We start from the raw sequence: 10,057 nt of genomic DNA, 5'->3' as shown, positions 1-10,057 counted from the left end.
AAAAAAAAAATTTCACCAAAAATCAGTTTTGCTTCTATGTAATTCCACGAGGGGGCGCAGTAGAAGCAAAAATAGAAGTGGAAATGCTTTCGTTTTCAGGGATAGGGGCAGCATTTGTCCCTTAAAACTAATAATTTAGCAAACAATCCAAAAATCTCCAAACCATTAGTATGCTAAATCACCATTTGATGTTTTTTGTGTAGAGCTCCCACTGCATGTCCAAAAGAAAAGGGAAAGAGGGAAACAGACAGTCAGTGAGTGTTCAGAGGCCTATCTGCGGCTTCCACTATGTCAGCAAAAGAGGGTGCTTGTGCCAACGTGGCACCAAACAGGAGCGCCTTTGTTTGGAAACAGCCAACTTGGACCGTTCTGAATGCGGAGCGTTCATCGCTGAGACTTTCAGAAGCCCCAAATGGATGTGTAGATTTCTGTGTGCATGTACGTATGTTAGTCCTAGTTTCTATTGAAGCATCTGTCTCCTGACCTTCAGTGTCACAGAGCAAAAGGTTCCCAGTTGGACACCACCTTCATGGTTAGTGGTGTGTTTGAGATCGTTGTTACAGCTAGTTAAAGCTAGCGTGTTAATCCCTCACAAGGAGGGTCTCCTCTGTCTTCATTGGCCCCGCACTTTACAAAACAGGATGCCGGGTGCTAGTTTTTCTTGGTGATGTACAAAGACTTGCCATCCTCGTTTCTTTCTTTTTTAAATCATTTTATCGGGGGCTCATAGTACTCTTAACACAATCCGTCCATCCATTCATTGTGTCAAGCACATTTGTACATATGTTGCCATCGTCATTTTTAAAATGTTTTCTTTCTGCTTGAACCCTTGATATCAGCTCCTCGTTTTTCCCTCCTTTCTCTAATATCCCTCCCCCATGAACCCTTGAGAATTTGTTAAAAAAATGTTCATGTCTTACACCCGACTGATGCCTCCCTTCACCTCAGAGGGGCCAAGGCCATTGCTCATTTCTGTGCAGTACCTAAGGGCACCAGTCCCTGAACCCAGAGCTGATGCATGGTATGTATCATGGAATAGCCTCAGCCCGTCTCCACTCAGGCCAGAAATAAATGTTGCTGTTTGTAACCCACCCGGCTCATGACTGAATTGAGTCTCCTCTCTGGACCTTGCAGTTAGATGAGGAGACTAAAACTCTGAAGGCTTAAGCAGCTTGCCCAAGACCACCCAGCAAGTGGTGGAAACAGAATTTGAACAAGTGTAATCATATCTCAAACCCGAAATGTCCAGCCATCAACTTGTATCATCAGATTTGAGCAGAAGGAACTTGAAGGTGAGCACTTAGCCAGTGGTGATCCTTCTGCGGGCTTTGCTGATGCTTGGAGAGCACACCCCATGGGAGGCTGCTCCCAGGTGGGCTGGCGAAGGGGCAGAGCACACATTCCTGCCACCAGCAACAAGGCACAAATAGCTTTTGTGTGCGCCTTCCTCCCCCTGACTTTAAGGAAACAAGGGCTTCATTTTTTCCTGCTGACTAATTTCCATAAGGGAATTCGAATAGCTAATTTTATATCCTTTATGTAAATTTTCCTCTTTCTATTATAATGAAGCCAACAATGGCCCTCTTCAAATTAGTGCAGCACCATTGCTGCACAACAGGGCTTGGGTCTGAAGGTGCATTCCAGTTCCATCACCTGCGAAGCATGCACATTGTCACCCAGATATACTAAATCAGAATCTCTCCTCTTTGCAGGAGACTGAACCAGGGATAACCGGTTCTAAGCTCTGCTACAGAATTCGCCCCAAAGTTGCAGTGTGCGCCTCCCCACCCCCCACCCCAGATCAGGCGTGAGAAAGCCTTATGTACTTGTTTGCAGAAAGATAATAAGTAGATTATGGTATTAAAAGAGTTCAAAACCTTCATTTCTTGGCTGCTTGACTCTGACTAAATAAAAGGTTTTTTAAAAATTATCAACACGAAGTGCTGTGGGCACTAATTATACTTGACATTTTCAAAGGGGAAACACAGAGAGCACTTACAGCAATAGTAACTGCTATTTATTGAACACGTACTATGTACTGAGTGCCCTCTGGGCTGCATTTCACCTGATCAATATAACAACCCAGGATGGCAGTAGGGGTGGCGGTGGTTTTTCACCTTTAACGAATGGGGAATCTGAGCTTGGAAAGACTGAGCAGCTTGTTCCAACCCATGGGGATAGTGGGCCATGCTGCCAGGATTTGAACTCAGGAACTCGAGTTCTTAAACCTTGTACTGCTATACCGGGTCTGACATGTGCCCTCAGTGTGACTTGTTTGGTTTTAATGTGATGACCGTACCAATAAGAACACGCCAATACTGTAGGTGCTTAGTTTGACAAGTTAACACCTGTTAACCATCACAGTCAAGAACAAGACTTTGACATCCCCCCAGAAACCCACCACTAGCATTCCCTGGCCCAGGACCACCCAGTAGTGTGGAGGTGCTAGGGAGGGAATCAGGCTTCTGCAGCGGCGAGGTCCAGTATGTCTGGAGTCGTGTGGGAACACAGCGTGCGAGGCCGATGCAACCGCTCCCTCCCGTGTTCATTTTCTGATTCCCACTGCATCACGAGGACAGAGCCTTTGGTCTTGGTGACCGTCCGTAGATGTTTGTTCTATGAGTACGCTGTGGACACAGTGGGTGGGGGCAGATTGTCCCCTGAGCTTGGGGGTTTTTCAGAAGCTCCTAGAAATTCAAGTAATCTGTGCCATCTCCAGCTTTTAAGAAAATATTGGCCACTCAGAGTCACTAACTAGGCAGATGACCGGAAGAGCGACTGGAACGCAGAGTCCGCACGCTGACGAGCAGGACCTCGTGTCAGTGACGGATTTGCGTGCAAGTGGCCACAGGGGAACCTAACTCGGTCTGTGAACTTCTACCAGAAATGCGGTACGATATCATTTTGAAAAGTGTGCTCTCCGTGCGAAGCACAGCTCCTCTGGCGGCTGGATTTGACCACAGTTGGCAGCTGGCTCCTTCACTGAGGATTCGTAATCTTTCCACAAGCAGCACCAGCTCTTGAGCAGGCATGTCTCCAGGATGGAGCCTCATCAGTGGAGGGTTCTGGAGAGGCTTGTTTAGAGAGGGTCTCCCACCGGGGCTGATTTGGGTCTGGGACGTGTATGGTTGGGAAGCAGAGTTGTTATTCAGAGCTCCCACTAATGCTCACCCCTTGTCCACTAACTTGGCATCGCCTCCCGCCATGAGGTTGGACCCCCCCAGGTAGCAAGTGGACCCCCTAGGTAAAACTGATGTTGCTTTTGTGTGTCAACGAGTCCTGTCGGACTCAGAGCAACCCCTCTGACAGAGTGCAACTGCCCCACGGGGTTTCCCAGGCTGGAATCTGTACAGAGGTAGCACCCAGGTTTTCACTCCAGAGTGGGGCAGTTGATTTTGAACCACCAGTCATTCTGTTAACCGCAGAGTGCTGCCCATTGCCCCACCAGGGCTCTCCGGGGTAGACTAGCATGTGATGACTGACAGTGTTAGGTAGGCCAGCATAGGACTGGGGGATGTCCGTTAACGTGTGCCCAGAGGGCCAGCTAGGGAAACAAAGGAGTGGCGCACTGCACATGCAGTAGGCAGGGGTGGGCGTGAACTTAAATTGGCCCACCTAGACCAGGTAAATACAATTCAGCCAATGGGGTCAATCAGGGGTCTTCCACCATGCCTCCCTGTGAAATCTGTAAAAAGGCAGAAGCCGGGGTGGGGGTGGGGGTGGGTGGACTTGGGCGCAGAGAGCTTTGGGCGGGACTTTGGGACGCTTTGCTGGACGCTGAGCTGCTTCCAGCCAGGCCGCATGTCCGGGAGGAGCCCCTTGGGTGCCGTGTAAACCTGAAACTTCTTCTAACCCTCATAAAACTCACTTCGATCATGGACCAGGCTTCGGCGTGAATTCTTTCTCGCGCGGAGCCAAGGACCGAGGTATAAATCTAGCTCCAGAGAGATCTAACAACAGGAGTCGTTAGACTAGGATTAAGGCATGTCCCCATGCCAGCAGAGATCCAAGAGCGTGATCATAGTGCTGGTGAAGATCAGGGCAAAGGGACCATCCTTCACGATGGATAGAAGCATACATTGTATTATCTGTCAAAACTACAAAAGTACCTATTCTTGGACTCTGTCACTATATTTTAAGGAGCTTACAAACGTGCTTTGAATTGAGTCAAGATGAGGTGTCCTAAAGGGTCGCTATGAGCAGGACTGAAGACCATGGCAATGGGTAGGATTTGAGTTTCTTACTCCTTCTGGTGAAGCTTGAGAACAACTTGAGTGCTTCACATTAGGTGACTAGATAATTGCGGGCAGTCCACATACTATACAGGCATAAAAATAATTTTAAAAACACTTGGTCTACAGATATGGGCAGATTTTGTATGCATACTACTTTTGAAAGCAGGCTGATGAACACTGCAGTGCACTTGACAGCCTGCAAAGGTGAGCTTGAACATGGAGGCCGTGTGGTTCTCTGTGCCAGCAATGTCTCTGGCACCACGCAGGGGACTCCAGACACCTGGTCACTCCCACGTAGGGGACCTAGTAACAGGAAGAGAGAAGCAAAACTTGTTAAAGAACTCACTTTAACATATTTCCATTTTTGAACTATGTAAATATTTTTTAATGAAATGCCACGTGTTCAGGAATGCCTCTACATTCCTCTAAAAAGATGTCCATAGATAGTGTTGTTTATAACAGTGAAAGAGAACAAAACAAAAAGCAGCGAAAGAGTGGGAGCAATCTGCGTGTTCAGAAATATGTTGGTTAAATAGAAACTTACTGCGTGTGAGTTGTTGTGATTTCATACATGCCTGATTCAGCGCACGTGGTTTCTTTCCCTGGGCTGATTAAAGACACGTCCTTAGCTTCGCTGCACAATGGGCTTCTTCCCCCTCCGGATTGTTCTTCAGCTTTCTTGTTCAGCTCTTTGTGTTTTCATGATTGGAATCACATGTGCTCAATTGAAGGAGCCAATGAGTTAAGACCAAGAAACAACTGCAACCTGCCAAGTGTTAGATGTGTTGAATACATTTCTATATAACGCGTACGTAATATGGCTTTATTCCAGGTTTGAGCTTTTTGTGGGTGTTTGATTATTATTATTTGTTTAATTATAAATAAATCGTTTTATTGGGAGCTCTTATAATAATTCATACAGCAGTTGTATCAAGCACCTTTGAACATATGTTGCCTTCATCATTTTCGAATTATTTTCTTTCTGTTTGAGCTCTTGATATCAGCTCCTCTTTTTTTCCCTTTCCTCCCCCACCCTTTCACCCTTGTAAGGTTTTTTTGGAATAAGACACCCAGCTATAAAATAGAATACATTTCCCCTTGGGTTGAAATCACTGTCTCTTCCTCTCTGATTCTGTAATGTTAAATTCACTTTTTCTTGGAACTCCATGCAACTGTGAAGTCTCTGGTTCCCTTAAATACATATTAGAAAGTGGCTTAGCTTGCTTTCTTGCTTTCTTAAGCTTGTATCACTCACAGTATGTGACACATGAACTTGGATGGAACACGTGGCTGTGCTTCAGGTTTCTCTCTCAGAAAATGAATGTGCCCGATGTTGAGCCCTTGGGATGCTCTTGAGGGTACAGGGTGTCTTAACTAGTATTTAATACAGTATTTACATATAAAATGTTATTGGTTTAATAATTCATATATGTACATCTAATATATCATTTGGATCATAATATTAATGCTTTTATAAAGAGTGTACCCTTTCTCCATGGGACTGAAGTTCTGGTTTTTAAATGGCATCAGTAGACTAGGGTTTGTCTATGACAAAGTAAATTCTTTTTACTTCGTAAAACCTTTTACTTTGCCATGGATTTAGAAGAAAAAACAAGGATAATATGGTAGATTTATTTAACTGTAGTATATTCAATTAAAGAATTCATCCTAATCCTGACAGGATAGTGAAGTTATTAAAACAAGTATCAAGGCAATCTTTCATAAAAACATGATGGTAGATGGTCATTGCTTTTAGTTTCATTTTATTAGTTTATAAAACCTATTCTTTTAAGAGATGAGGAAAGCAAGATAAATCCTGTGATTAATCACATAGGCTTTGAAATTGCTCGATCTGAAAACCCCTTGAAGCAGCCCTTTCATCCATTCTAGATACGCAGGGGCCTGGTGGGTGGTTGCTATGGTGCTAGGATGATGACAGCCCAGGGATCTAGGAAGGTTCAAGCCTTTCTTTGGTTACGCCAAACTTAGGTTATGCCTAAATTTAGGGACACTTTATTACTGGGTGGGTTTTAAAGTCTCCAAACCCAGAGCTAAAATCTGGTAAGCTGAGCAGTTAGCGCTGGAGAGCTCATGCACCTCAGGCAGCTGGCATCTGTGAACTGTAAGACAATGGCTAGGTATGACCCCTGAGCTGAGAACGGCTTTTATGGTATATATTGTTGGGAAGATCAAATGAAGAAAAGTATATGGAGGCCAGGTATGGTAGTTAGGTTTTTTGTGCCAACCTGGCACCTGCAAGAAGATATGGGTGCAGTTTAATCTGTCAACCAGGTCGCAGCCTGAAGACCTCCCTTGGAGGTGCCACCAAGATGGAGATGCCCCCCACACACCTTCTCTCCTTGAACTACCCTGCCTCATCACGTGGGCTGTGCTACCTGTGGCTGTGCAGCACATTGCGCCACCTTCTTGCCACGTTAACGTGGACCACATTGCTGGCACTGCTCCACCTTGCCATGTCTGTCACCCGTGAGCGAATTCCACCTGTCTTGCCACCACTCCAGATGCTGCCACCTCGCATCACTACACCGTGAAGCTCCACTATGACTTGCTTCACCATGCTGTGCACTGGCCGCCTCGCCACCTCAACCTCCCACTTTCTGCTTCCTTGGCCTTGGGCGAGTGCTGCAGTTGAAAAGACCTTTAGTACATTAAAGTGAGTCGTCGACTGAGCTTTCTGGACTTCCGTGTGGTCAAATTTGCTATTATATTTCTTTTCGCTATATAAACCTATCCTCTTAGATAAGTGTCCTGGTTTTGCTTCTCTAGAGAATCCTGCCTAATGTACCACATGTCAGCCACCGGTGGCGAGGGGCAGGTCCCGGTACTCGATGGCTGAGGCTATCTCCTGGGCAGTGGGAAACAGAGCCCGAAAGAGAGTATAGGCGGACAAATTCTCTGCACTCAGACGTTAAGGATTCTGGAAGACTGGGGCTCCGGTGGAGGGAGGCCTTCACATCCATGGGTTGGAGATGCGTCCCAATCACATTCTCCTTAGTAAAAGTTATTCCCTACAATGTCCCCCATAATACTGCTAATTCTAAGGTGCTGTTTGCAAGCACACGGTCACTTACTATACTCTTGAAAGTCAACTGGTTGAAGGCTATCTGCCTAAAGGTTATCTGCCAGCAGAAGCAGTCAGACCATCTAACCCTAAGTAGGGCCCACTCCCTTCTGATAAGAATCATAGATTGTTCCTCTGGAAAAGAGCTCAGGGACACCACTGGTCAAGCCAGCTCAGAGACAACTAAGGTTGGGCTGTGATCTTAACTCTAGAACCTGCCCGTCTTATAATACATATGTACCTTCCTGTCACATGTATGCCTCTTGTATCTGCCCTTCCTATTGCGTGTATACCCCTAGCTTATCGCCAGGTTATGTGTATCTTTCTAACACTGTGGTTCTCAACCTTCCTCATGCCGTGACCCTTTAATACAGTACCTCATGTCGTGGTGACCCCCCAACCATAAAATTATTTTTGTGCTACTTCATAACTATAATTTTGCTGCTATTATGAATTGGGAGACCCCTGTGAAAGGGTCGTTCGACCCCGAAAGGGGTTGCAACCCACGGGTTGAGAACCACTGCACCGCAACCTCTTCCTGTTTATGTACATGCTTACTGTAGCTTGCCTGCTCAAGTTCGATCAGCTTGGGAGAGAATACAGGACTGCCTCATTCTGGTTCCAGTTGCCATGGAAGAGATGAGTCCTTGCATGTCTTATCTGATATCTCTTTATTTGCTCAATTACACATCCACCCCTTGGATCTGTTTGGTTGTGGGGAGGCTGGTCCCCCACACTGGGCTGTGGCAACTATTGCAGTGATGGCCTGCGCTGTGAAGGCATCAACATTTCTGGAAACTTCTACAGCAGTGGTTCTCAACCTTCCTAATGCCGCAACCCTTTAAAACAGTTCCTTATGTTGTGGTAACCCCCCAACCATAAAATCATCTTCGTTGCTACTTCATGACTGTAATTGTGCTACTGTTATGAATCATAATGTAAATATCTGATATGCAAGTTATATTTTCATGGTTACAAATTAAACATAATTAAAGCATAGTGATTAATGACAAAAACAATATGTCATTATTTATTGTGAAATATCTATTTCTAATTACAAATAAATGAAATTTTGTCTTTAAGCATGGTGTAGCATGGGTAACAGTCTTCACGCCGGGTCCTCCTATGTGGGCATATCTGCATGTGGGTGGACCTGCCGGGAGACCGATAGAGGAGTGGTCTCGGTTCCTAAAGATGTGTTTTCCGATGGTCTTAGGATCCCCCTGTGAAAGGGTTGTCCAACCCCCAAAGGGGTCGTGACCCACAGGATGAGAACCGCTGTTCTACAGGAAAAAGTTGAAATACCTGCCCTTCTTCCAGAAACATGTGAACACCAACCCCTCCCAAGGTCCCTACCATTCTGGGCCCCCAGCTGCACCTTCTGGCAAACCATGCGAGGCATGGAGCCCCATAAGACCAAGCAGGTCCAGACACCTTGTTTGCCCTCAATGTTTTTTTATGAGACCCTACTCCCCTAGGACAAATGAAAGCAGATGGTGGTCTCTGCTGCCTGATGGTGGTCCAGCTGAAGCCCTTGCACAACTTTGCCTCCCTGGGCCACCTAGCTCACGAGGTGGGCTGGAAGTGCCAGGCGGTGACAGCCACCCTGGAGGAGAAGAGGAAGGAGAAGGCCAAGATCCATCACAGGACAAAGAAGCAGCTCAGGAAGCCCTGGGAACAGGCCAAGAAGTTGGGGATGAAGACCAACAAGTACACAGAGGTTCTTAAGACCCACAGACTCCTAGTCCACACCTACTGAAGATTCTTAGCCCTTCAAAAACAAAGCGAAAATTATATAAAGGATGTGTCTGTGTCCCTAAATACAGTTTTATTGGAGGGTAGCCATCCTCAGCCATTTATGCCCCAGAGATGGCTACTTTCAGGCTGTTACAGCAGATGCGAGAAGTTTGGAACAGAGCCTAATATATTCATTATCTTGTATTTAAGAAAAAAGTTTGCTGATCCCTGACCTAACAAGAAAGCTGGCCAAAGCCTTGTCTTGCCTCTTCCAAAGTCCAAGTCTTAGTTGAAAATATCATTTCTAAAAGATGCAGAACCTTGCCCATTGACACTAGATGAAATGAATCCAAAGATAGAGAATACTTATTTCAAAACCTGGCATCACCTAGTCTCCTAAGAGATGTTCTCCTTCAGGCTGTGAACAGTGCCAGTCCCAGCTGTCCCAAGGAAAAGCTAGTCTAAAAGAAAAAGGCCCATCCCACAACCATCAATAATCATTCTGTCCCCCGGTGACCCTACAGGACGGAGTAAAACCGCTTCACAGTTTCTGAGGCTGCACATCTTTCCCAGGCAGACAGCATCACCTTTCTCCTGTGGAGTGGCTGGTGCCTCCATACCTGCTGACCTTTCAGTTAGCTCAATGTTCATTTAGTCTACTATATCACCAGGCCAGCTGACCTGAGTGGCAGAAGGAAGATAAAAAAAAGGTTTTAGTCATTTTTGGATTTTTTTTCATCCATTAAAAGATTCATCAGTTATTAAATATAGCCCAGGGTCCTGGAATTGGACAAACCCCGATCAAGATTTTATCTCCCTTTTCAGCCAAGTAATAGGAAGCTCTATAAGGGGAACAATAATACTAATGAGGTACCTTCCCTCCCAGCTTAAAATAATGAATCGTCTGATACTACAAGGGCATTGTTTGCCCAAGGACAAAGATCAGAAGACTGGAAGGACTAGGAAAGGAGGAGGAATGGCAGCGGGGCACAGAGGGAAGAAT

At 45.8% G+C, this 10,057-nt stretch overlaps 1 protein-coding gene and 1 pseudogene across 1 annotated transcript in view; both read left to right on the top strand.

Moving 5' to 3' along the window:
- GXYLT2 (glucoside xylosyltransferase 2) overlaps nucleotides 1–10,057 on the top strand; it is an 81,024-nt gene that overhangs the window by 38,947 nt on the left and 32,020 nt on the right. The gene's annotated exons all lie outside the window — the stretch shown is intronic.
- LOC105978563 lies at nucleotides 2,887–9,076 on the top strand (annotated as a pseudogene).

Source organism: Echinops telfairi, unplaced genomic scaffold (assembly GCF_000313985.2).
Source record: "Echinops telfairi isolate 266 unplaced genomic scaffold, ASM31398v2 ScPeMD7_31;HRSCAF=116, whole genome shotgun sequence".
NCBI classification, from domain to species: Eukaryota; Metazoa; Chordata; class Mammalia; order Afrosoricida; family Tenrecidae; genus Echinops; species Echinops telfairi.
Note: the sequence above shows the minus strand (reverse complement) of the source record. Positions and strands in the feature narration are given on the sequence as shown.